Source organism: Adiantum capillus-veneris, chromosome 1, assembly GCF_014529385.1.
Source record: "Adiantum capillus-veneris isolate H3 chromosome 1, ASM1452938v2, whole genome shotgun sequence".
NCBI classification, from domain to species: domain Eukaryota; kingdom Viridiplantae; phylum Streptophyta; class Polypodiopsida; order Polypodiales; family Pteridaceae; genus Adiantum; species Adiantum capillus-veneris.
The window spans coordinates 82,031,783-82,057,809 of NC_140931.1; the positions used below are offsets into that span (position 1 = coordinate 82,031,783).

At 42.3% G+C, this 26,027-nt stretch overlaps 1 pseudogene; it reads left to right on the plus strand.

Moving 5' to 3' along the window:
* The first annotated feature begins 550 nt into the window (after positions 1-550).
* On the plus strand, positions 551-1,245 carry LOC147465062 (uncharacterized; annotated as a pseudogene).
* Positions 1,246-26,027: the final 24,782 nt, after the last annotated feature.

Here is a 26,027-nt window from a genome sequence, read left to right on the forward strand (position 1 = left end):
CCAATCTCAACCATATGCAATGCCAAACTGGCAACAAAAGTGGCCGGGAGGTGACTCGACCACTACACAATCAAATTGAGAAAATCCTCAAGTACAATCTCAACCATATGCAATGCCAAACTGGTAACAAAAGTGGTAGGGAGATGACTCGACCACTACACAATCATCAAATTCATGATCAAACGCATCAAAACTGACGCTCATTGTCAGGCCAAGGGCCAGGACGTACATGCGGTCAAGGGGCACTATATTTAGGGGCTAGGAGTCTATATATGGAACGGTTGGGTGGAGAGTTGCATGGTCCAGTCCCCCGTGGTCTTACACTGGTATCACAGCTCAAGGGAGAAGGGGGAGGAATAAAGAGGCATGGAGGCCATGGATCTTCATTCTCTCTCTCTCTCTCTCTCTCTCTCTCTCTCTCTCTCTCTCTCTCTCTCTCTCTCTCTCTCTCTCTCTCTCTCTCTCTCTCTCTCTCGATCTCGATCTCGATCTCTCTCTCTCTCTTTGCGGTTCATGGAAGCTCGCCCTCCTTTCGTGAAGAAGGAGCAGCATGGCAGATTCCTTTCATGGATGCATGGCAAGGTCATGCTGCAAGAAGGCCATGGAAGAGAGGGAAAGCAAAGGAAGGCATGGCTCTTTGGCTTTTCTCTCTCTCATCTTCAACCGGGCATGGCGAGATTTCTCGGCACAGAGAACCGTGGGCAACAACCCTAGCATGGACGAGGGTGTGTCGGCGAACTGAATCAAATCGGCCATGCATGGTCTCTAGAGAATCGCCCTGGGCCAAGGAAGCGATGTCGACACAGTCTCTTGGCCAGTCAGCACCTGTAGCATGTCCCCATGCAAGGTTTTTGGCCTGCGCAGGCGGCAGCTGCTGCCATCGCCCAGAAAAGTTTTCTTTTTACTTTCTTTTTACATTGGTGGGCGCCCTAGGGTGCCCACGGGCCATTCCAAGGGCCCCTCCACACCAACCAGGGCCAGGACACTGTCTCCTTCTCGAAATCGGCCAGGGCTACGACTAAGACACGGCATCGGCAAGGCTGTATGGGCCATTTTTCACACAGAATTTTTTGCATATATCTGAGACAATTGTATTCGACCTCGACATTCGACCCTCGGCATTTTGTTCAGGAAAGCACACACCATCTATACGACGGGCATTCTTTACAGTCGAGGCAACAGACTCCTGGGGCTTGTCGCCATGGCAATCGAAAGGGCTACCCGTCAACACAAAAGCGAGGTTAGGTGATTATGGTTGCATGTAACCAACCAAGAAAGCAAGTGCGACGACGACTGATGTAGCTCTTTGACCTTCAAAGGCAAGGTATGCATAGATTTGGTTTTTGTTTGCCAAAGTTTTTCAGACATGCTGTGTAATTTTTGCATGCACTAGACGAGTAAGTGTTTTGGCCTCGCATCCACAAGCAAGGCTGGTAACAACTATTTTTACACACATGCCAAGCACAAGGTGCTTCTGTGGTTAGAACAAGCATGACAAGCCTCATATACTTTGCCTGCAACATATATGAGGGCAATTTAGACACTCCCAGCACAAGCACGGCTTGTGACAGTTGTTTTAAGCATTACCATTTTGTTGGCATCGAATCAATGTTTCACATGCCAACATGGCTCAAGCATGGCTTGAGTACTTGCAGCCCTGATCTGATGCACGGATCATCAGCAGTTAACTTTTGATGCCCATGGAATCTCAAGGAGATCGGCACACCCTGTGGCTCGGCTTCATGAAGGGTGCACAGAGCTCGGCATGGCCGACCTCTTGTCACTGCTTTCAGAAGCCGACAAAGATGCTAGACCAAAGCTAACCACTTACAGTTGAAATTGCTTGACAAGGTCAATTTTTTGTACATGATCGACAAGGTTGATTCTCTTTGCTATGGCATATGTCGTCAATAGCATTTGTTGGCAACGAGGCCAGACATAGTTATATGAAGCAAGGCTTCAATTTCTGCATCTTGCATTGAGCTTCCCCACGTTTGGTCTATGCTAGGAGCATACAAAATTGGAAAGGATTTGGAAATATGCTTGCAAGTTATTTCATTTCATGCCCGACGGGCATATATGGCGCAAGAGAGCGAAGTTGTGTACACGCCAACTCCCACTTTCACAGCAAATATGGCTATCAACCATCTATGAGACATCAGATATGGCTATGAGACATCTATTCGACAGCCACATATGGCTATGAGCCATCTGTGAGCAAGTTTTCTCCTACAAAATTTCATGACAACTGGTTGCAGCAACAACTACCAGGTTAGCCAAGTTTAAGTTTTTCTTGTTTTTTTTTCCATGTTTACACTTTACTTGGCAATTACTGTCATTGTGCAAAGCAAAGTGCTTTGGCACGGCTTCTCCCTTGTGCCGAGATACTGCCATTGATTTGGAATCAAGGGCTTTGGCACACAAGTTTGGGGAACTGGCAAAATAGGGAATGTCAGCTCACAGAATCCGTACCAGTTTATTTTGTGCACGGCACTTATGATTTTGGTTCTCACGCTTGAGACCGTTATCGTAGCCAAGGGCTTACGTTTTTGCATGCAAGGCATGCTAATCAGGGGGCATGGATTCCACCACTTTATGCATTACGCTTCCGCTATCACACTCGCAACTCTGTCAAGGACAAACTAAGTGATGGATTGTTGAACCTGATGGTTGGTTGCTATCAACACCCAACAGCACTAAAAGGAACCTAAATCTAGGACTTATTTCACAGGCAAAGTGCCAATGCTAAGTCATTTTCATACAAACACGACCCTGCAAGGCAGGTAGATCAACATGTGGTTGTGTTTTTCTCTTACCTCTCTCAATGAGAGAGTCATAGCAGAAACTTGTTGCATGCTTCTAGGATATGCTGCACGTTAGGCATAAGATGCACACAAGCATGGAAATCAACTATACACATCATAGTCATTCAAGGAAAGTTCCGCAGCCCACCATGCTCTTCTTCTCTCTCGTTCTCTCTTTAAGGAAATAATGAAAAATCTTCTAAGAAGCTTTTGATACGTGTTTTGCTCGTGAGTCAGCCTGAGCCAAGGTACTCTAACTCTCAGCTAGCACATGGCTAAGATGCTACTCAAATTAGTCTTCATCGGTTCGTCCATTGAACACTAATTTTCATAAGGGCTATGAGCCACACCGGCTAAGAGCCATTACCAGGCCAAGGGTAAGACCCAACTATTGGCATTCTTTGGGGTGATTGTTTTCAAGATTGAACAGATCTACCCAGGGAAGTATACATCGACGTTAATGCACAAGCAAGAGTCTTGTCATTACGGATGTTTAGGGTGCCATTTTTGCACTACATGTTTTCAGTGCGACACTCAAGCTGAGTTTTTGATAATCTTCAACTCACAGCAGTTGATCTCTATAAGGAAGTATAGATGCAGGAATCAGTGGTGACAGCATGGCTGTCCACATGAGCTAGGCAGTTCACTTGTGTGGATTTCCTGCTCTCTCTATAGCGCTACGGAGTGTCTATGGACATACTATTTTGGGGTACGACCCGACGGGTGACTGCTACATCACCCCATAGGCATTGAGGATCATATATGATCTGCATTGAGGATCACAGTTGCTCTGCATTGAGGATTCCCACTGTTTGATCTCTCTCAGTTAGACTTTCAAGGAAATAATTCCGCAATCTACCACGCGGTAGCGGACAAACTCAACTTTTCAAGTTGATTTATTATGTACACGGTTACCTATGTTGGTTGCCATTACCTGCTAGTTGAGCAGTTTCTACAAAGGGTCTTACCAAGGGGTTTGACTACGTAGATTTTAACCAAAGGGTTTGGATTGCGAAGGCAACACCCACGGTTCCCAGTGCAATGTTGTTTGTTTTTTAGGTAGGAGATGTGCTCCTCTCCGTTTGAATACTGGTAAGTGAACATTCCGTTCAAACCTCCAGGTACGCATCTATTAATTTGGTGTTATTCCATTTTTTGTATACTTTGCTTGTTTTTTTTTTCAAGACGTATAAGTATGCTTGAATGTTACAGAGCCATGCCAAGGGCATGTCGGCACAAAGTATTTTGGGCCAAGTGTCCAATCTACCTTTTTGCCTTATGTTGTTACGAACCTACTTGTAGGGCTCGATTTGGCACATGTTGTCACATGGGATACAACATGGTCTAGGAACTCAAGGAGTTTGGTTTAGCCAGTGTGGAGCATGATAATGAGGGTCCCTCTCACTCGCGTCTCAGAGTGTTCGTAGTTACCTCCACACACAAGTACAGCTCGTACTTGATGGATGTCACTTTTCCTGGCATCCTTACTTGAGACATATTCCACATGTGGAGAATATGAGTCTCTGGGACTGACACTGGCGCCCAATTCGAAATGATGTGTCGCGATGAAGTCCCTAGGTGCTGGTCGCATCCGTTCATTAGACCAATTGACGCACACAGTATCAGGAACAATTTCAGTGGCCAAAAATTGTCAGGTACTAAGTACCGACTTGTTGTGATTACAAGTGCTGTGAAACCACCTTAACGGAGGTTCGTTTCTACATATAGCAAAGTATGCTACGTTCATGAGAATGTCTCATGGTTGGTTCCTAGGTGTGACTGGGTTGTCACATTCTATTATGGTCCAACTTTTGCTGCAAAGTATGCTACGTTCATGAGAAGGTCTCATGGTTGGTTCCTAGGTGTGACCAGGTTGTCACATTCTATTATGGTCCAACTTTGTTGCAAGATTTTCACGTAAGTATCGTGGAAAGTCTTGTCATGGAATTGCGGCTTGGATATGTTTGTGTTAAATGCATGCACACTAGGTGTTATGGGCCCTAGTGTTTAACACAAATTTATTTGGAGTGGCATGCAAATCCATGGACTTTATTCTTTCTACACCCTTTTGCATTGCTAGTGCAATCTCTCTTGCAGATTTCGTATGAGTTTACACCCTGCCATACAAGGTGATGGCTGAGTATGGATGTTAGTGATTGGTTGCTGGAACCTCCAATCTACCTTTAACCTAGTTGGTTGTCTCCATTCCATATCGAGTATATGGTTGGATACTCAATGATTGAGTCATAGTTTGTAGTCAGTCGTGGAAGACTGTCTGTAAGTGGTTGGGGAAAGTACCTCACTCTTACTGCTGTTATTCATCCCACGTTGGATAGGCAGCTGACAAGTATTCTATCTAGTACTAAAGGATATGCTAAGCACATACGTTAGTAAACCGTGCTAAAGGATCTGCTAAGCGCATACGTTAGCACAATGCATTCTGAATAGGTGATTCTCTCCTTATTCTAGAATTTTCTTAGGTTAGGTTTTCAACTTTGAACACCTGTTGTGGTGGGGTTGGATACCGATAGTTTCATAAGTCAAGGACTTAGTAGGTGTGCTGACAGAGTATGTTGGCATGTAACCTTTGTTAAGGGTGAACATGTGGTTCTGTGTGTTCCAAAATGTTCAGAAGTCTGACATGAGGACACTCCCTATTCTATCTTTCAGTAGCTATGAACTTTTCAAGATACTCACATGAGTTATCATGAGTTACCATTTAGATATGGGTGGTTGCAAAAGGACAACAATGTTGAAAATCAAGATGTTGGTCTTGGTTTCATTGAACCTCCTCAGTGCACTAGGTATCGGTCATATGGACAATTGGCCCGTGTAGAGGATGCCAATAAGGAAAACATCAGTGTTCTTACGAAGATACTACCACTTGTGTTTTCGGGGACAAAAACGCTTCTCCAAGGGGGAAGTAATGTCAGGCCAAGGGCAGGGCCAAGGGCCAGGATGGACATGCGGTCAAGGGGTGCTATATTTAGGGGCTAGGAGTATATATATGGCACGGTTGGGTGGAGAGTTGCATTGTCCTGTCCCCCGCGGTCTTACACTCATATATGCCTAAAACCAACTCCACAATCTGTAAACTCTACAAGCATATACTGGGACAAACTGCTCAGCCGGGCATAAAGCGCATAACCATATATGCAAGGAGAGAGCAAACTAGCTCAAAACGCATCCCATAAGACTACTTGCAAAAATCTGCAAAAACCTGTGAAACCTGTCACAAGCAAAGTCTATAGCCACACAAGCATACATAATCCACACTCCTGGGGAAGGTGGGTACACGAACACCAAACTGGGTCCAAACTGACAAAAGTTGTCAAAAGTAATATCCGGCAAGGTTTCCCCTAGAAACTGAGAAAAAGCTCAAAAAATATCACCAAATCGAATAAATAACAGGCACTCAGTGTCTCAATAAACAGATCCACAAATGGTCCACATGCAATGCCAAAAGCTTGGCAAATTGGCTCACTCCTAACCGACTGGCTCTATGGATGTGTACTTGTCGATCCAAAAACACTGCAAACCTATAAACCTACTACTTGCAAGCTATATGAAGCTCAAACTCTATCCGCATAATGCAAACATAGCTTGAAATTGCACCAAACTGTGCAAAAACTGCACTCTAGTGCTCCACACAAGCGACACTACAACCTTTGAGCAAAACTACTGGAAATCTGACAACTACTACCTCATCCGTCGGTTAATACATCAATCAAAAAACCACACCTGTGTGCACTCAAGGAAAAAATCGCTCCGGAATGGGCTGCAAATCAATGTTGAAACCGATACGCCGAGCTGTCAATGCTCAAAGCCGATATTGAGCCATTGACGCCAAGGAAATGCCAAAATCGGTGTCGAAACCAATGCCAAGGATGCCTCCCGTCGTCAGAAGGGAGTCTCTAATGGCGAGGAGAGCATCAAAGAATGGGTCGATACCAGGTAATGTTCCGGCTTACTCGTTGAAGCTCACTCTCACTCTTATTGCTCTCGTGTCAATGATGAGCTTCCAAAGCTCTGCAATCACCGAAAGTCGACGCCTTCTATGGCTTTCTCTTTCACTATGTGATGTGCTCTCTCTATCTTGATCTCTCACACTCGCTCTCTTTTGCTCTCAAGCTGCGCTCAATCTTTCTGCACTGCTTCAAAGAAGCTCTCTCCTGAGGTGGGAGAGTTCGGGGTGTGTGAGAATGTAGGGAGTCGCAAAGGGGCAAGGGGGGGGTCCGTGGGAACGGACCCTTGCACATAAGCAAATTGTGTTAACTCAAACTCAATTTTTAAGAGAAAATTTGAATTCAAGTTTCTTGCACTATCGACTTGTAGTGCTCTAACAAAACCTAACGTGTTCTGACAAGCGGTGCTCTAACGGTACCCGATTCTGCCCACTGCTTGCTTGCCTTCAACTAAGGTTAATTGACTGCAGCGCTGTTCGAAATGGCGACTCTTGATTTGCTTGCTATTAAGTGTGCGTGAGTACATACCACCACCAGATGCTCTCGGAGCCCGATTGTCTGCAGCTCCAAATGGCTGCTCCTCTCCTTGCTTGCAATTGCTCAGCTTGGCTTCTCTCTTGCTTTTCTGAGTTCGCCACTGTAGCTTGACTATGTACTCAAAATTACCCCAAATTTCCATGCTCTACCAAGCTTCACTATGCTCTACTAAGCTTTCAACTACCTACTCAATTGCTCGACTATGCACTACAGCTTTGTCTTGCCTTTGATTGCTTGCACCTCAAAGCCTTTGCACACACACGCTTCGACTGTTTTTCCAAGCTCTCAAGGTCGAGGGTGAGCTTCCCTTCCGGGGAGTCCACTAGGAAATATGCAAGATAGCATGTGCAGACAAAATAAGGGATTTATAATTATGTATATTTACAGAAAAATGTACTTACATAAAGGGTTTTTTAATTAAAAAAGTGAAAATTTTCATACATAAGGGCTTTTTTTTAAATACAAAAATGCATATATGGGTACCTATAATACTTGAAAATATAAAGTCAAGAGATTATTTAAATACCTCTTGTTTGCACGTGCTATATGACATTTTTACAATATAGTGGACTCCCCGAGGCTTCCCCCAATTCACACCATAAAATCCCGATTCTGCCCTCTTCACTGCTTGATTTACAAATTTTCACATCCCTTTGCTTGCGTTCCAATCTCTGGAATTCAGTTTGTGTGTGTGTGTGTGTGTGTGTGTGTGTGTGTGTGTGTGTGTGTGTGTGTGTGTGTGTGTGTGTGTGTGTGTGTGTGTGTGTGTGTGCGCGCGCGCGCCCGCGCACATGCTACCACCATACACAGGGACTGTCAGGTAATGTCTTCCATGTTCCCTTGCCATGCATCTCTATGCTCCTTGCCGAGAACCTGCTACCCAAGTCTTTGCTTGCCTTGGTGAGATTCCCAAAGATCTTATAAGCTCACTCAATTTGCCCTCCAGCCTGTAGATATAAGTTTTTTGTTGCAACCCTATATCTTGCTTGATTCCTCAAGAATCTCCAAGATCTCTCACACGCATGAGAGGGGTTGCGTGCACCGGGTGGAATCTGCTCCACGTGCTCCAATCCGTGTCAGATCTTCTACCACCGAGCTCAAGCCTCCATGAACAAGCTCCATCGCTCATGTGCCTGTGGCCGGGAAGCGATCGTGCGCACATCGTTGGCCGCCGTAGCTCTGATACCAATGTGACTCTGCATGTGCGTGGATGCATGCGTGTGTGTGCGGTGTGGTGTGTGTGAGGAAGGGGAATAGCACGAGCTAGTATGGGTGGAACAGCCTCAGGAAAAAGCTGACTCAATGTATGAATGAGGTGCTCCTTATTCTTATGTATAGAAAGAATAAGGAAGTGTGTACACACATTGGGCGGGCGACCGACCCGGGCAAAAGGCGGCGCGCCTTTACCCCAACAAAAGCAATGCCATGTTCTACATAGATTCATCGCCTCCAGAACTCAAACAACATATCATGTCCAAAGCACACAATGTTGTGAGGCACCCTGTTGATTTGTATTGTGCTAAACCAACTGCCCTTGAAAAGCTGACATTCTTCGAGTACCATAAAACCCACATTATAAAAAAATGGTCATTGCAAAATGCACAATCCACACCTTTGGCGGAAAACTAGGGCATGCTATCAAACATCATAAAATATTGATTAGGTTCATTGAATACCATCCAAGACACCACAAAGAGGCCTTCTTCTATAACATCTTGCTGCATAATGTATGCTTCCAAAGAGAGGGCGAGCTTCTATCCCCTTATAATACAGCAAGCTCGTACTTTGTAGAGTGTCAGATGAGGGATCTGATCCAAATCAACGTGGACTTGGAGATGTATATTATAGAGTATACAAAACAAATTATGCTAGTCAATGAACAAATCAATCAGCTTGACCATTTGATACTTCAGAAGACCGCATTGCAAAGAGAAAATGAAACAATGATGTCTTCGACAAACAATGACAACATCATGGACTAACATCAACTTAAGTCAATAGCCGTATTAAAGGAGTTCTCTATTGTGAACCACTCAAAACTCTTAACCGAACAATTGAATGAATACAAAAAATTGTTGACTACCAAGAATGGCTTGCACGTTGTCACAACACACCAGCCATATCACAAGCTCAGTCCATTGGCTACATGCAATGTTCTACAGGATTTCATATTGTGTATGACATGCAACGGACCTTGAATTGATTTAGTTCTTAACCATTATTCTGAAAGAAATACAATTGCAGATGAGATCAATTGTACCTTGGGTGCATGTAGATGAACCAAATGTGCATGACTACATCAATAATTCCACTATGATAATCTGTACTCATAGAGCAAACGTCCAACACTACAATAACCTTGCCTTGAATAAGTTGTACAATCAAACTGAAATTACAAAAGTTGACATAAAGACAAATGTGGGTAACATAAATGTACTTCAACAGTGGCTCATAGACCCTAAGTTAAACGAGCTAGATTCAATCGCAATTGGTGCTCGTTGCATGATCACTGAAAACATGGACTTGAAAATCGGTGCAGCAAATGATGTAACATACATTGTCGATGCCATAACACAGAACACAAAAGGTCAAGCTTCATGTATCAATATTGTCATTCATTGTACTAGAAAAATATGGCGCTTCATCAAATGAAGCACAAGAAAACTTTGGTCAATGGGTCATGCTTCCATAAATCCACATTCCCCTTTACACTTGTATATGCCATGAATGGACACAAGGCATATGGTGCAACCATTTCTAGAAAAGTTTTTGTTATCTTCAAAGATGTATTTGCACCAAGGCTTGCGTATGTCATGTTGTCATGAATCACAGACCGTCAAAATATCAAAATCTCAACCTACCAACTCCTGTTCCATTCCATATTGTGCACAAAATTCGTTAGAAACATTTGAGTAGCCAATTGAATATGTATTCAGATAGTTCATGAAATTTCTACATGACTTTGCTTTGTAGCATCTGTGCAATAATTACTCTATAACTAGTTGATGTCTCAAGAGTTCTTTCTCTATGTTTATTTGCTGGAATCGTCATTTACACTCCACTCTTTATAACATTGTCCTCCTTTGATTCCATCTCCATTCTTAGCACCACTTTCTCAATGATTTTGCACATTTCCACTATTGATTTTCTCAGTACAAAATCTAATCATGTCACTATTGTAGGCAACGTAGAAAACCAACAAAGCAAAACGTGCAATTCAAAGGTAGACCGGTCTATAAAACATAATATATTATGTTTCCTCAGTGCACACAAATGCACGTACTGATAAAATTTGTATAACCTTTGCAAAGACTTGTTACCCTTTTCAAGCAAAAATGTTCCTCAAAGATTCACCCCCAACTCGAGCCATGTCAGTATCCATCAGAGAAGCAAATGTAGCTACTTACTTAACCTAGCAGGTTGCCGCCCGGACGCTTACATCAAGGGTTTTGCAAACAAATTGTTAATAGAGAGATCCGTGAAACACCTCAAGCAAAACAAAAGCATGGGCATCAAAAGAGAAACAGGTTAGTTCTACACACACATCAACATGAGTGCAATTTTCTTTTTTTCCTTCCGTCATTGCTTTGCTATCTACAGTAAACAAGCTTTAAAAGAAAATATTTCTTTGTTTATCCTTTCCATTACTCTTTTTTCCTAGGTCTAATGAAAGAGATCATTTACAAACTAAAAATAGAAATTTACATACAAATTAAGAATCTCATGATTGTCTAGGATGGTAGTCGTTTGCTTCAAATAAAGACACCAATAAAGGCCTACATTCTTGAGATGTTGCACTATGGCTACAATGTCGTGCTCGAAAACCTGCTAGATACAACGAACAGTGACTCAAGCAAGATCCTAGTAAGCTTTAGGAAACAATACAATGACGAGCCACCGTCAATCACAGAGAGAAAACTGACATGGCAACACGACAAGGATATTCACGAAGCATAATTTGGATGTTCTTATTTGTATGCCTTCATCAACATTGACAACCAACCTAAACCGGTCACAACACTTGTAAAACATTTCCACCAAATATCTCACTCAAATATATACTCCAATATTCTCAAGCTCTAGCATGCAATCTTCTCGTAATCTTGTTTTCTTTTTTCTCATTTTGTTGTGCAGAACAAGACAACAAGAGTCAAACTCTGTTGCTTGAGCAGGACAATCAGCCCAGCAAAAAACAACAAATATCGGATACATTGTCTACTCCATCACATGCTACCAAAACGAGCGCAAGTACATAGGTGTCACAAATATTTACAAACAAAGAAAGACAGAACACACTCGACATCCACCTTAAAAAATGCAAGCCGACATTTTGTGCTACCAACCATTCAATGAAAACCTTTTATTTGAAATACTTTTTGTATGCAAGAATTACCAGGCCGCTATGGGCTCCTCTGGCAATCACTAATGAACCACAATGCATCTAGAAAGACTCCTCTCTAAGAACTGTCTGGCATTCAAAATATGCTAGTTGTCTCACTGAGATCAAGCTCTATCTCAGCTGAGGAACATAGCGCACATGCCTTAGTGTGTATTCTGCACCATTGGGCAAACACAAACAAACGTCTCTTGCACCCTCTATGTCATACGCGGAACCATCAACCAAGTGCACACAACCAAGTCTCCCTCTAGAAAATGTGCTTAACTACTCACGAGATGGTGTGACGTGGAAAGTAGCATCGCTACCTAGTAACCACTGTGGAAAAAGTATGCTATCCATAGACAAATCTGCAAGAGGTACACTTGAGGCAAGAATGAGATGACGGTCACTAGCATAAACTGCCACTGGAACTACCTCTCTAACTTGTATCAAAGCCATGTATGCACTATGCATGCATCTTCGTTAGTGCCTCATCTGTTTGAAACAACGGCATCAAATGTGTCCTCTGTGACCACAATGCCAACAACGCAAGTATCGACAAAAGCGAGACCGTCGTCTCTCAAAAGTCAACATAATGGACAATACACTCTCACACGTATTTCCAACCATAAGTGAATGGCTAAAATCCAAAGTATGGCAAGAAATATGGGAGACATTTGGCAGAATCTCCCCTATAAACTGAGAAAAACCTCAAGTACAATCTCAATCATATGCCATGTCAAATTTTCAACAAAAGTGGGAGGTGACTCAAACACTACACAATCATCAAAATCATGATCAAACGCATCAAAACTGACACTCACATGTGCCTAAAACCAACTCTACAATGTACAAACTCTGTGAGCATAAACAAGGACAAACTGCTCAGTCGAGCGTAAAGTGCATAACCATATATGCAAGTAGAGAGAAAACTAACTCAAAATGCATCCCACAAGACTGCTTGCAAAAATTTGCAAAAACTTGTGAAACCTGTGACTAGCAAAGTTTGTAGCCACACAAGTATATATAATCCTTACTCTTGCGCGAGTGGGTACAAGAACACCAAACTCGGTGCAAACTGGCAAAACCTGTCAAAAGGGAGAGTGAACACTTGATCACTGTCAAAGTGGAAACATATCGACTATTAAACGAATACACATAAACGATGGTGAGAGATTTTTGGAAAAATCCGGTAGAGTTTCCTCTAAAAACTGAGCAAAAACTCAAAAAAGTCTCACCAAATCGAATAAAGAATAGACACTCAGTTTCTCAGTAAACAGATTCACAAATGGTCTACATGCAATGCCAAAAGCTTGGCAAACTGGCTCACTACTAATCGAGTGGCTCTATGGACGTGTACCTATCCAAAATAACTACAAACCTATACACCTACTACCTGCAAGCTATACCAAGCTCAAGCTGTATCCGCATAATGCATACATAGCCTTAAACTACACCAAACTGTGTAAAAACTACTCTCTAGGCTCCACACAAGCTACATTGCAACCTGTGAGCAAAACTACTGGAAAACTGGTAGCTACTACCTCATCGGTTGATTAACACGTCAACTAGAAAAACCTACCAGCAGCTGTGTGCGCTCAAGGAAAAACTCGCTCCGGAATGGGCCATCGCAGCTGAAATATCGATATGTGTCAACAAAGTGAAAACAAGAAAAATTAATCGAATTCAGAGAGCCGCAGATGGCCGTCGGAGCCGTCTTTCGCTGCCAGGTGGAAGCGCCAAAATTATGGTTGTCTGTGCTCAAAGTCAAGAAAATGCTCGATGTCGTCTTTCACAACAGACGAAAGCGCGCTAGTCGAATAGCGGCAAATCAGTGTCGAATAGCTCTTTCTTACCTTTGATTGCTTGCACCTCAAAGCCTCTGCAAAGACAAGGTTTGACTATTTTGCCAAGCTCTCAAGGTCGAGGGTGAGCTTACCCCCCATGGCATCCACTAGGAAATATGTAAGATAGCATGTGAAAACAAAATAAGGTACTTGTAATTAGGTACATTTGTAGAAAAATGTACTTACATAAAGGGTTTTTTAGTTGAGAAAGTGAAAATTTTCATACGTAAGGGCTAGTTGTTTTACAAAAATGCATACATAAGGGGTACATATAATACTTGAAAATATAAAGGTGAGAGATTATTTAAATACCTCTTCTTTACACGTACTATATGACATTTTTACATAGTGGACTCGCCAGGGCTTCCCCCAATTCACAGCATAAAATCCCGATTCTGCCCGCTTCACAGCTGGATTTGCAAATTTTCACAGCCCTTTGCTTGCCTCCCAATCTCTACAATTGAGTTTCTCTGTGTGTGAGTGTTTTATGTTTTAATCCTAACCACAATTGGAATCATATGCTTAAGTACAATTTAGATTGAAGTTTCAATACAAAATAAATTATCTTTATGATCATAAATTACAAAATAAGATAGCATTAATCAGATTTACAAAGATAAATTCACAAAGAAATTGGATTTTGTAGGAGATGCTTTCTGCCACAAGAATTCCTAGCTGAGGAATGAGAGACTCACCTGCCAACCAACTAGACAACACATAGTTAGAATTAATCATGTATTGAATGGGTAATAGGTGTAAAGCGCCCCCCATCCACGTGTTATAGTTGTCACATCTAGCAATGCGTAGCATCTTGCATTCTCCAATAATGAGGTAAATTATCCAATGAGAGAGAGAGAGAGAAGGAGAATAATCACCATTTAATAGACATGATTTTTATCTTGATAAGCAGAACTTTCAACAATCTCTTATTGTGTAATCACATAAGTTGAGAACATATTCTCAAGAGATTGAATTGACAATAAAAATATTATTGTGAATATGCATGTATTTATAAATGTAGAGGGTGTGTCCATGGAACTTAGATGTAAATCCATCACCACGTTTGTAGTATATAATCCTCTATTGTATTTATCACAAAACCCTAAATTTCATTGTATGGATGTATTTCTTATTGTGTGTTTGTGTGTGTGTGTGTGTCTATGTGCGCGCACGCGTGTACATGTCGATTAGAAGTATATTTAGTTATAATCTCTAGCTTTGTTTACTTACATTTGAATGAGTGATTGTGTGTGCACACGCGCACACACGAACGCACATGCGCACTGGATTTTATACATGTGCATGCATTTTTGTAGGTATAGTGTATTTTCAAGTGGGGGTGTGTTTTGATTTGCTTGTGTGTGTGTGTGTGTGTTTGAATTCAAAATCCCATCACTTAGAATCATATACTGAGAGATTTAAATACTGATTAAAAAGGGCTTTTGTGCAAAGAAAAAAAAATGAAGCATTTCTTGATTAAAACTTGATTACAAAATACTCTGATACATGGCAAAGTAGGAGCTTAAGCCGGAACTCCTATCAGATGAGAGTAGGGATCTTTACGTGCCAACCAACCACAAGTACAATTAATTAGAATTAAATTTGCACTAAATGGATGACAGGTATATCAAGCAATCTCTACTGCTTGTTATTGATGTCACACCCTAGAGCCCCAACCTTACTCCTAATCATATGTTATGTTTTCTTTTGCTCGTCTATGCAAGTAGGGCCGATTACTGTCTATGAAAGTTTTTATGGGTTTACACAGCTTGGAGATGGGGTCTCTAATTGCTAATGGCTTGGTTCTCTTTGTATGTGCTGCCATGAGCTTGTCCCGAATCTGTTGTAGCTTAAATACATCTCGAGTGATGCTCATTCTAGCTGTTTGCATGTACCCCTGTTTTTCACCAATGGTTACAAATATGAGTTTAGCATTCTTAGATACTATACTAGATGATGCCTTAGGGGCATCCTTATCTCTATGGTTTATAAGTCAGCTTTCCAATTTATAAGTATATCTAATTTGTGAAAATTTTGGCAAAATTTTGTTTGTAAAACCTTTCTTTTTTCAAAAAAATCAGTCTTACACAATGACATCTGTCCTCACAGGAGGTTGTCATATACCCTCTTTCAAATCTTCACTACATTTTTATGCTAGATAGTAGTCATAAAGAAAAAGCAGATAAGGGAAAAAAAAATCTTTTTAACATCATTGCTTAAAAACAATTGTACTCGAAGCTTTCTGTACCAATTCACCTGGTTATTAGTTGTAGTAGACAGTTGTAGTGCTCCTCTTTCCCATTTAGTGCTCAAGGTAATACACCACTTGAAACTCTTACCTTCAAATGTCACATAATTTTGTGCAAAGATATTAGTCTTATGATACCGCTTTTAACTTATGCACATTATACAATCGGTTTATAAGCCAATACGATGCTTTAATGTGTTTATGTGCTTATGCTTTTGTACATACATGCCGAATTGTATGTATATAAGTATGCCAAACCGTATGTATAAGTGTGTGCTTATGGTCATGACCATCACTATGTTTACAGTTCTACGTGTGTAAACTTTGATGTTGGTTCTATATTCGAGACCACTCAAACTCTATCCGCATAATGCAAACATAGCCAAAAATTGCACCAAACTGTGCAAAAACTGCTCTCTACTGCTCCACACAAGCCACACTGCAACCTGTGAGCAAACCTACTGGAAAATTGACAACTACTACCTCATCCGTTGATTAATACATTAATCAAAAAACCTGTCAACACTTGTGTGCACTCAAGGAAAAACGCACTTCGGAATGGGCCGCAAATTGATGTTGGAACCGATACGTCGAGCCGTCAATGCTCAAAGCCAATGTTGAGCCGTTGATGCCTAGGAAACGCCAAAATCGATGTCGACACCAATGCCGAGGATGCCTCCCGCCGTCATAAGGGAGTCCCTGATGCTGAGGAGAGCATTAAAAAAAGGGGTCGATGCTCGGTAATGTTCGGGCTTACTCATTGAAGCTCACTCTCACTCTCTCTGCTCTTGAGCCGATGATGAGCTTCCAAAGCTCTGCAATCACCAAAAGTTGGCACCTTATCTAGCTTTCTCTTTCAATAGGTGATGATCTCTCTCTCTATCTTGATCTCTCACACTCACTCTCTTTTGCTCTCAAGTTGCACTCATTCTTTCAGCATTGCTTCAAATAAGCTCTCTCCTGGGGTGGGAGAGTTCGGGGGTGGGGGGGGGGGGGGGGGGGGGGGGGGGGGGGTCCGCAAGAATGGACCCTTGCACATAAGCAAATTGTATCAAGTCAAACTCAATTTTTAAGAGAAAAATTGAATTCTAGTTCCTTGCACTGTCAAATTGAAGTGCTCTAACAAAACCTAACAGGTTCTAACAAGCGGTGCTCTAACGCTACCCGATTCTGCCCATTGCTTTCTTGCCTTTGACTATGAGCTCAATTGACTGCAGTGCATTTCGAAATGGTGACTCTTGCTTTTCTTGCTATAAAGTGTGTGTGAGTACATACCACCACCAGATGCTCTCCGAGCCCGATTGTATGCAGCTCCAAAACGGCTACTCCTCTCCTTGCTTGCCATTGCTCAACTTGGCCTCTTTCCCGCTTTTCTGAGTTCGCGATGTGAGCGGGATGAAGACACACACAACGCCTCTATAATGACCCGACACACACTCTTGGGATGATACACACACACACTATGGGACACCACTCGGCTTACACAACCCACCTGGCCGAGACAAGGAACACACCGATGGAGTGAGAGGAGAGAGACTACCCATTTACCCACTCCACACAGAGAGACACACACACACACCCAAAAAACTCATCTCAAAAGAGGAGAATTTCTGATGTTTAGATACACTTGATCTTGGGCCAACACCAATGGGGCAAATAGCTCACACAGTATGGGTAAAATATGCCAGATACAATCACAAACTGGAGCAGAAGCTTTGCTCATAGGAGAAACTTACACAGCCAAAACAACAAAAAAACAGTACAAAATTTGGAAAAATGGACAGCGCCATCACGTCTGGAATGGCCCAAAACCCCAGTCTACAATGTTAAAGTGCTCAAATCCAACCTCGGATGAGCAGTTTACGGCCAAAACAGGCTCCAAAAACAGAACACACAGTTGCGGCTGTTCCTCCTCTTCTCTCCATATTTTTTCTGGTATTCTCTTTGTTTTTTCAGTTCCCACACTTAGCTTTATTAGTTTGGCACCCTTGGCCTTTTAGTTGACCTCAAACGGATCCCGAACAGGCCAAAAACTGGCCTCGCGGTGCATAGTTGTCACCTTTTTTCATCCATCCGCACACCCGGCACTCAACTTTTTCCAATAATGCATCCCGGCACCACGTGAAGTGGCCCCAAAATATGGTTCTCATGATGAACTTTCTGCATAATTATCACAAGAAAACATCCACGTTGTATTCGTACTTATCCACGTGCAAGTATTGACCCCATTCGACCTCCTGATGCCACTAGATGCCATCTGACGCACCTGCTTACCTCATGTCGTCGGCCCGCGGATAGCTTCCTCGAGAATTTTTACGCGCTACCAGATCCTCATTATTATACAAAAACACATTGGTACTGGTAATAGTGAAAATCGGTGGACTATGTACATCCTGTCCTACCTGTACACATGTGGGCCCCACATAACCACCTGGCTCTGAAAAGGGGAAATCCTTTATTCGATGCACCATGCATGGGTATGTACATAGCGCAATCCCTTGCTCCAAAAAGCTCCTGACATAATTTGCCCATCCCCTAGCCTGCTAGATCATTCATGATCAGCAGCAGCAAAAAGAGATATGAGACTTGCCGCGTCATAGGTCTCCTCATCCCTCACAGACATTACTTGCTCCACAGAAAACTCATCTTGCTCCACCATCATTAATCTAGCATGATACAATTTAAGACGTAATCCATTTACTCTTGACTTATGTAGAATCCCATCCAGATTAGCCAACTGATATGTACCATTTGGAAAACACTCCACTACCTTGAAAGGGCCTTCCCACTTAATTTGAAACTTCTTTTGGAAGGTGTTGTCCAGCTTACTGTTGTAGCACAAAACCAAGTTATGTTTCTTGATACCCTTACTTTTGACCTTTTTATTTATCTTTGCCAAAGCCTTATCCTGCATCTGCCCATAATGCTCCAATGCACTCATCCTATCCAGTTGAACCTCTTGTAACTGTAAGAGCCTCTCTTTGAATGCATCACTAGGTGGCCCAAGAAACTTCTCTAGCATCCTGACTACAGGCAACTCTACCTCCACAGGCAATAGTGCTTCCTTTCCATACACCAAATGAAATGGAGTAAACCCTGTACCTGTCTTCACCGAAGTACGGTAAGCCCATAATACACTAGGCAATTCCAAATCCCAATTCTTTCCTTGGTGCTCTGTCACTTTCGAAAGGATTTGTACCAACTCACCATTGAATCTTTCATTTAAGCCATTACACTGTGGGTAATAAGGAGTGGTATGCCGGTGCTTAATCTTCATCTTTGCGCAAAAAAAGTCTAGCAGTTTAGCTCTAAATCCCGGCCCCTTATCCGAAAGTAGCTCTCTTGGCACCCCAAACTTGCAACATATTTCATCATACAAAAATTTTGCCACATCCTTTGAAGTGATTTGTTTTACGGCTATATCCTCTGCCCATCTAGAGAGATAGTCCACTGCAATCAAAATATAGCTTTTGCCCCTACTTGTGATAGGTAACGGGCCAACTGCATCATTTTCCCACTTTTCAAACACATCAAACGCCATAATGGTTTTTCGTAGCTCTGGCTTCAACACTCTCTTCCCAAATGCTTGACACCTATTGCAAGACCTACACCAATGGTGAATATCCTTGTGCAAACTAGGCCATACATACCCCTCTTGCAAGATCTTATGCAAGGTGACCTTTAGAGAAAAATGGCCGCCACATGCACCTTCATGATTCTCTTCCAACACTCTATAAAGCTCCTCCCTCCAAGGTACACGTCTCAACACGAGATCAGCCCCTTTCATGTACAAGACATCACCAATCAATTTGTACATGTATGCTCTACGCACAAAACCATACTTCTTAGACTTTTGAATGTCCTTTGGAATGATTCCTGTTAACAAAAACTCCTCTTCTTGAGCCAAACTTTCCCAGCCATGTTAAAGAGGTAAAGTGGTCCTCAACACAAATAGCTCCCCAATCATGCTTTGAGCTGCTTCATGTGCTTCTCCATTTAGAGCACGTTCAATGTGTCTGATGTTCCGTGCTTCAAACTTTTCTACCAGGTCTTTAATTCTAAAACACATTTCCTTCAATGAGGTGTTCTTGCTCTTCCACACACCGAGCACTTGCTTCACAACTAACAAGGCATCACCTTTTATGCTCAACCTTCTAATCCCAAGCTTCAAAAAAATGTGTAATCCGGCTTCCAAAGTAGCATATTCAGCCTCATTGTTACTATGCGCTGTCGTGCAGCTCCGCTTCCATGATAAGAAAAAGAGCAGAGAAATACAAGCTAAGCTTCTTTGAAGCCTACTTGATTAATGGTCAGTGATGAGGTCTTGTTAACAGGCCAAGTCTAATGATTAATGTATGCCAGATGCGGCTTTAAAGGGCCCATTGCTGCCTTAATGATGCCAAAAATAAGTATGCTTGAAGTTAGCACATATGTGAGTTTATGATCTAGAACTGTAATGATTCAAGTGCTCTACCAGCCTGTCTTTACGGCTCGTCAATTGGAGCTACGGTGAGGAAGTTATGGCAGTTTAAAGTTTAAGTCGATTGCAGATCCGTACCGGATTGGGCAACTGCAGCTGAGGTGACAAAATTGAAGTGGTTGCATGGGCATGAAGTTCTCACATTGTGGAGAGCGCCACTCTTTTCAGATTAGTGATTGGCATTCTGGCTGCCAAGATATCACCAGTATAAGTTTCCCAGGGAGCCGGGTCCATGCCAGGTCGGTCGCCACAGTCGGAGCGCCATCTGGAAATTTACAGCCTTAGTAGAGTTTGTATGCGTTGTATGTAGCTTGAGAAGTCTACAGGAATTTATGGCTCGTCTGATAGAGTCCAGGTTGGTGAGATAATACGGCTTGAGGTCGGTTGCCGACATTGTCGAGATGGATAAATTTTTAGCACTATTCAAGACTTTTACGAGTATCAAAATTCACGATGATATTGTTAGTCAAGGACTCCTAGAGAAAGAAGTTGTGCTTAGAAATGCATTGGCCGATATGAATATTGAATGTGGTGTCCTTTCGGAGGCACATAAAGCTATCGGTGCGCTTTCACTCAAAAGATTTGGAGGATGCCAAACGTGGCAATGTGAAGGCAGTGGAGCAAGGAAGAGCATGCTCAAGTTGGTGCCCTTTGAGGGCCACCCGCCCAAGGAGACTATGGTGACCAAGGGCCCAATAACTATGGCCGCCCATACTTAGAATTCAAATGGCCGCCCAAGGGCCACAACCTTGGCTGCCCAAAAGAAGAATTAAGGGCTTAGTGTGTGGATGGGGAAAGAAAAACAAACAAGAAGCCTTCATGGCGGGCGAATGACGGGGGCAGAGTGCAGGGGGAGAGGGAAACTCGCACTGGCAACAGCGAGCATCGGGCGATGTCGAGCAAGAAGGGAAAAAGGCATAACTCGGTAGCGCGCACACATTCGGTCCAACCTGCAGCGGAATCAGAGCTGGTCCGGATTCGGGCTTGCCACGTCATAATGCCCGTTCTCGTGCCACATCAGTAGCGGCGGCGCTATTGATGGGAAGGGGCACGCTAATAATAGGAGGCTCTTGCATGAGAAGAAGGAAGAGTTAACGAAGGAAGGCTATCAACGAAAGGGGAGCCAACACAAGGAAACGAAGGAGGGAGCCAAGGCAAGGAAACGAAGGAGGTGAAGGGGAGGGAAGTTCAAAGGGGAGTTAACGAGCAAGCAAGGCGTCAGCTGCAGGGTAAGCAAGAAAGCGATCTCTCTCTCTCTCTCTCTCTCTCTCTCTCTCTCTCTCTCTCTCTCTCTCTCTCTCTCTCTCTCTCTCTCTCTCTCTCTCTCTCTCTCTCTCTCTCTCTCTCTCTCTCTCTCTCTCTCTCTCTCTCTCTCTCTCTCTCTCTCTCTCTCTCTCTCTCTCTCTCTCTCTCTCTAAAGAAGAGGCTCGAAGGAGCTTGGACGAGGAAGCTTGTTGAGGCTTGACGAGGAAAGCAAGCCAAGCAAAGCAAAAAAGAAGGAGCTTGAAGCTTGGTCGAAGCAAGCAAAGGAGTAAGTCAAGATTAAAAAAGCAACCAAGGTTGAAGGAAGCAAGGAGAAGCTCGAGTCGAGGTCAAGGAGGGAAAATCTCTCTCTCTCTCTCTCTCTCTCTCTCTCTCTCTCTCTCTCTCTCTCTCTCTCTCTCTCTCTCTCTCTCTCTCTCTCTCTCTCTCTCTCTCTCTCTCTCTCTCTCTCTCTCTCTCTTCCAAGCTTGGACAAGATATTTTTTCGTTCTTGAGCTAAAGAAGGGGCAAGAAGTGATTTGAAGATATTAATTGAAGACATATCAAGCAGTAGAACAACCGATTTATGAAAACCGATAGAGTAGGATTTTGTTTGTCACCGGAAACTTAAATTAGTTATTATTTTTTATGAATCGCGGAGCCAATAACGGCCCGGGTAATTGTAACGGGAGCCTAAACTCCTTCATTTTAGTAAACCTAATTGTCGGTGTTGCTAACATCCCGACTTGGTTATTGCCAACAGGATGTACTCAGAGCTTAAAATGATTAATTGAAGGTTACGGTGATTGACAGAGCTTTTCTCACCTGTTTTTCTTATTCTCTTAACACCTCCCACAGCCAGAGGCCCGGCGCTGCCGGGCTCACGTTTGGAACACATATCCCTCGACATCTTTGGCAAACCCGACGCGAAACAAGCCGGAGTGGGAGGTAAAGATGGAGATGCCAGAACAGTTAAAGCAGTTTATTGAAGATTTCAGTGCGAATGGATTTGATACAAATCTAGCAGTTGCAAATTCGCCAAAAATGATGGAATTGGTTCAGGGGTATCTTCAGGAAGCAAAAGCCATGCAGATAAAAAAGCAGATCGATGATGCTGTAGAGCTAGCACTGGATGCTGTTCGGGAGCAATATTATAATTTTCAGGGATATGATCCAGAAGGTTTTATTGCATGTTACGAAGCTGAGATGAAGAGCCGAAATGTTCCAGAAGATCGTATGATTGCAGCTTTTGAGGAGGTTGTAAACTCGGATTTTAAAAAGCAGGTTCAAGAACTGGCAGAAGAATATCCCACACGGTGGGAGTATTTTGCAGAGGAATTTATTTACGAAAGCTCAAGGATTGTAGATCGGGAAATAAAGGAGATTACTGAACGAAATAAGGTTGTCTTCAGTAAAGGTGAAGGGGATCAGATGCAGATCCTCAACTATGATGAATTCTAGGAGAATATTTCTGCAAGAAGTAAAGCCAAAGAGAATGTTAAGCTGGAAGTAGCAGATTCAGTTTCAGAGGAGCTTAATTTGAGCAACAAAGAAAAGGTAAACAATGAATTTAATGCTGGAACAGATTTAATTATATGATTTTTTTTCAAAGATTGCTCGCATGGACGCTACCTCTAATAATGGTTCCAGTGAAGACATAGACTGTACATCAAGTGGTTCACAAGCTGTTGACCTTGACATGGGTTATTCTGAAGGAGTTCATCAAACAGATGAGCCTCTACATGATATTTCTAAAACTATCAGCACTATAGGCGAGCATGTTAACATGTTTGCTGCAGATGATTGCATAAACAACGCTATTATATACACAGTAGCTGATGAAGTGACTAAGATTGTGGACCCATCATAGGATGAGCCTGAGGATGTCAATGAACCTACGATTTCTACTAACAATATGCTTGAAGATGATGCTATAATCGATGAATTTCTGTAATCGATGAATTTCTGTCTAGATCTCAAGGAGATGTTTATGGCAGTATAGAAGATCTTTCTGATGTGTATACCTCTTTAGAGGGGGTGCCAAATGAGCCTTTACAGCTCTATAATGTATTGCTAAGTAACATGTGTTGAGAAGAACCGAGACGAGGAAGACTAAGACCGAGAGATGAGAGAGCGAGAGACGACAACTCAAGAATTGCAAACCCCAAAGTGTGTCTAGTGATCACACAAGATGCGTTTATATAGAGGGGACCAGGGTGCTATATATAGAGATACTATATATAGCTCAACACCCCCACTCAAATGAAGGTCCCTAACTGTGGATGAAAAAACCCTTGGGGGCTGAAGGGAAAAACCCACAGCTCTATATATACCCACCGTTGTGTTCAATCCGACAATACATGACAAAGCTAATGGTACATCTCTCGGAGGTTTACTCTTGAGGTCTAAGATTTACATCGTGTTCAATCCGACTATACATGACGAAGTTAAAGGTACATCTCTCGGAGGTTTATTATTATCGTATCCTATTTCTATCTGTTGGTTTTGGAAATTTTCATCTGGACTAAAAGGATTTTCTTCTTCTCTCATCAAAGCCGTGTGTCATGACTAACATGAAGCCTTTCGACGTGGCAAGATGACTTATGTTATGGCTATATTGAAGTTTTTTCATCTCATAAAAGATTGATGCTGACGGATCAGCATAGCTAAAAATCTATTGTCTCATTTGGCAACTGAACATCTATCGTCTCGTCTGGCTATGAAACTCTATCTTTTCGTCAGTCATTGAAAATCTATCGTCTCGTCAACCTTATGTTATAGAATGCATTTTCTCTGCTTGCAAGCATACAAATAATCTAAGGGGCCCCATTGTGTTTTGATATGCCGGCTTTGTATATATGTGTGCACATGTGATTACATTGATATTATGTTTGTTTCTATGTCGTCTGCATATGTGATTGCATCATCGTTATGTTTGTTTCTATGTCGTCTCTAGAACGGCGTCGCGAACCATCTCTAAGGACAATGTGATGTGGTTATTTCTAACCTTCACGTCTCGATATGTTTCTTGAGTTCATATTGTTTATAGGATGAAAGTCACATCAAACAGTGTGTATAGAGGCTCGAAGATATTCAAGCTGCTCAAAGATATTGAAGGTTTTCAAAGATATTGAAGAATTTGCATCAGTTCAACTGTATATATAGGGTTGTTAAAGACCCTTGAAAGGGAATTGTAAAATAGGAGTGATGTAGGTCCTTTGAACATTGTAGATGTATATTTAAAATATTTTAATACAACGGTGGGTATATATAGAGCGTGGGTTTTTCCCTTGAGCCCCCAAGGGTTTTTTCATCCATAGTTAGGGACCTTCATTTGAGTGGGGGTGTTGAGCTATATATAGTATCTCTATATATAGCACCCTGGTCCCCTCTATATAAACGCATCTTGTGTGATCAGTAGACACACTTTGGGGTTTGCAATTCTCGAGTTGTCGTCTCTCGCTCTCTCATCTCTCGGTCTCAGTCTTCCTCGTCTCGGTTCTTCTCAACAACATGGATGCAGATGAGGAAGCAGAGGATGATATCGAGGAGTATGAAGATTGTTTGGATCATATTGATTGTGAACAGGTTATCGACAGGGATTTTACATATACGATTGTACATGGACTACATGAGGAGATAACTCCTACAGTTTTGATTAATGTTGAGACTTCTAAGAGTGATTTTCCCAAGGATGCTACGGATGAAGATCTACAGGATAAAGCTGCTTTGCATGATCAAGATGAAAATCCAATAGGTAAAAATTCCTCTGATGATACAGGTTGAGAGACTCCCAAGGTTTTTCATGATGGCTATGAAGCTAGAGGGGGTGATGATGCTAAATCATCCTTGATTTTGCAAAAAGTGCAGAGGGTTTTTCATTTCATTGGAACATGTACCAAATATGGGTGGATTTGGCTGCTATGCCTATTGATGCTTATGTCAATGATGTCTTGGCTGCCAGTAAAAGGGAGTCAGATTTCTTTAATGCTTTCTAGTAACGAGCTTAAGTTGCCAACAGTCTACGGGATGTGGGTGCTACACTATGCTTCAGGTGAAGCTCTAGTATATTGCAGAGCCCATCAATGCTATGTGATCTTTATGGTATTTGATCCAAGAGATTCTAAGGATGTTCATAAGTAGATTCAATATGGATGGATATTGATCAGTATGCATAGTAATTGCGTGCTATTTGAACCAGGGGTAGCATATTTGCACCAGAAATGCTTGATATTGATTGATACAGGAAATGTAGGCTTATGTGGATATTATGATTCTCTAATGTGTGGAAAATTCCTTATCATTCCATTTGATCCTGGGGGTTACTAAAGTGCAAGTTGCAGATGCAGAGGATACCAGATGCCTGATGTAATAGGCTGCATGATGCCAAGTTTTGTTTTCTAGATTATGTTAAGTCAGAAGAGTGTTTGGTTATGCGTTCAATAAGATTACATGGTTGGCTTCCAACTACTTCTTTGGACACTTGACGAAGTATCTTCACATCTTTTGAGTTGGTTTTGCTAATA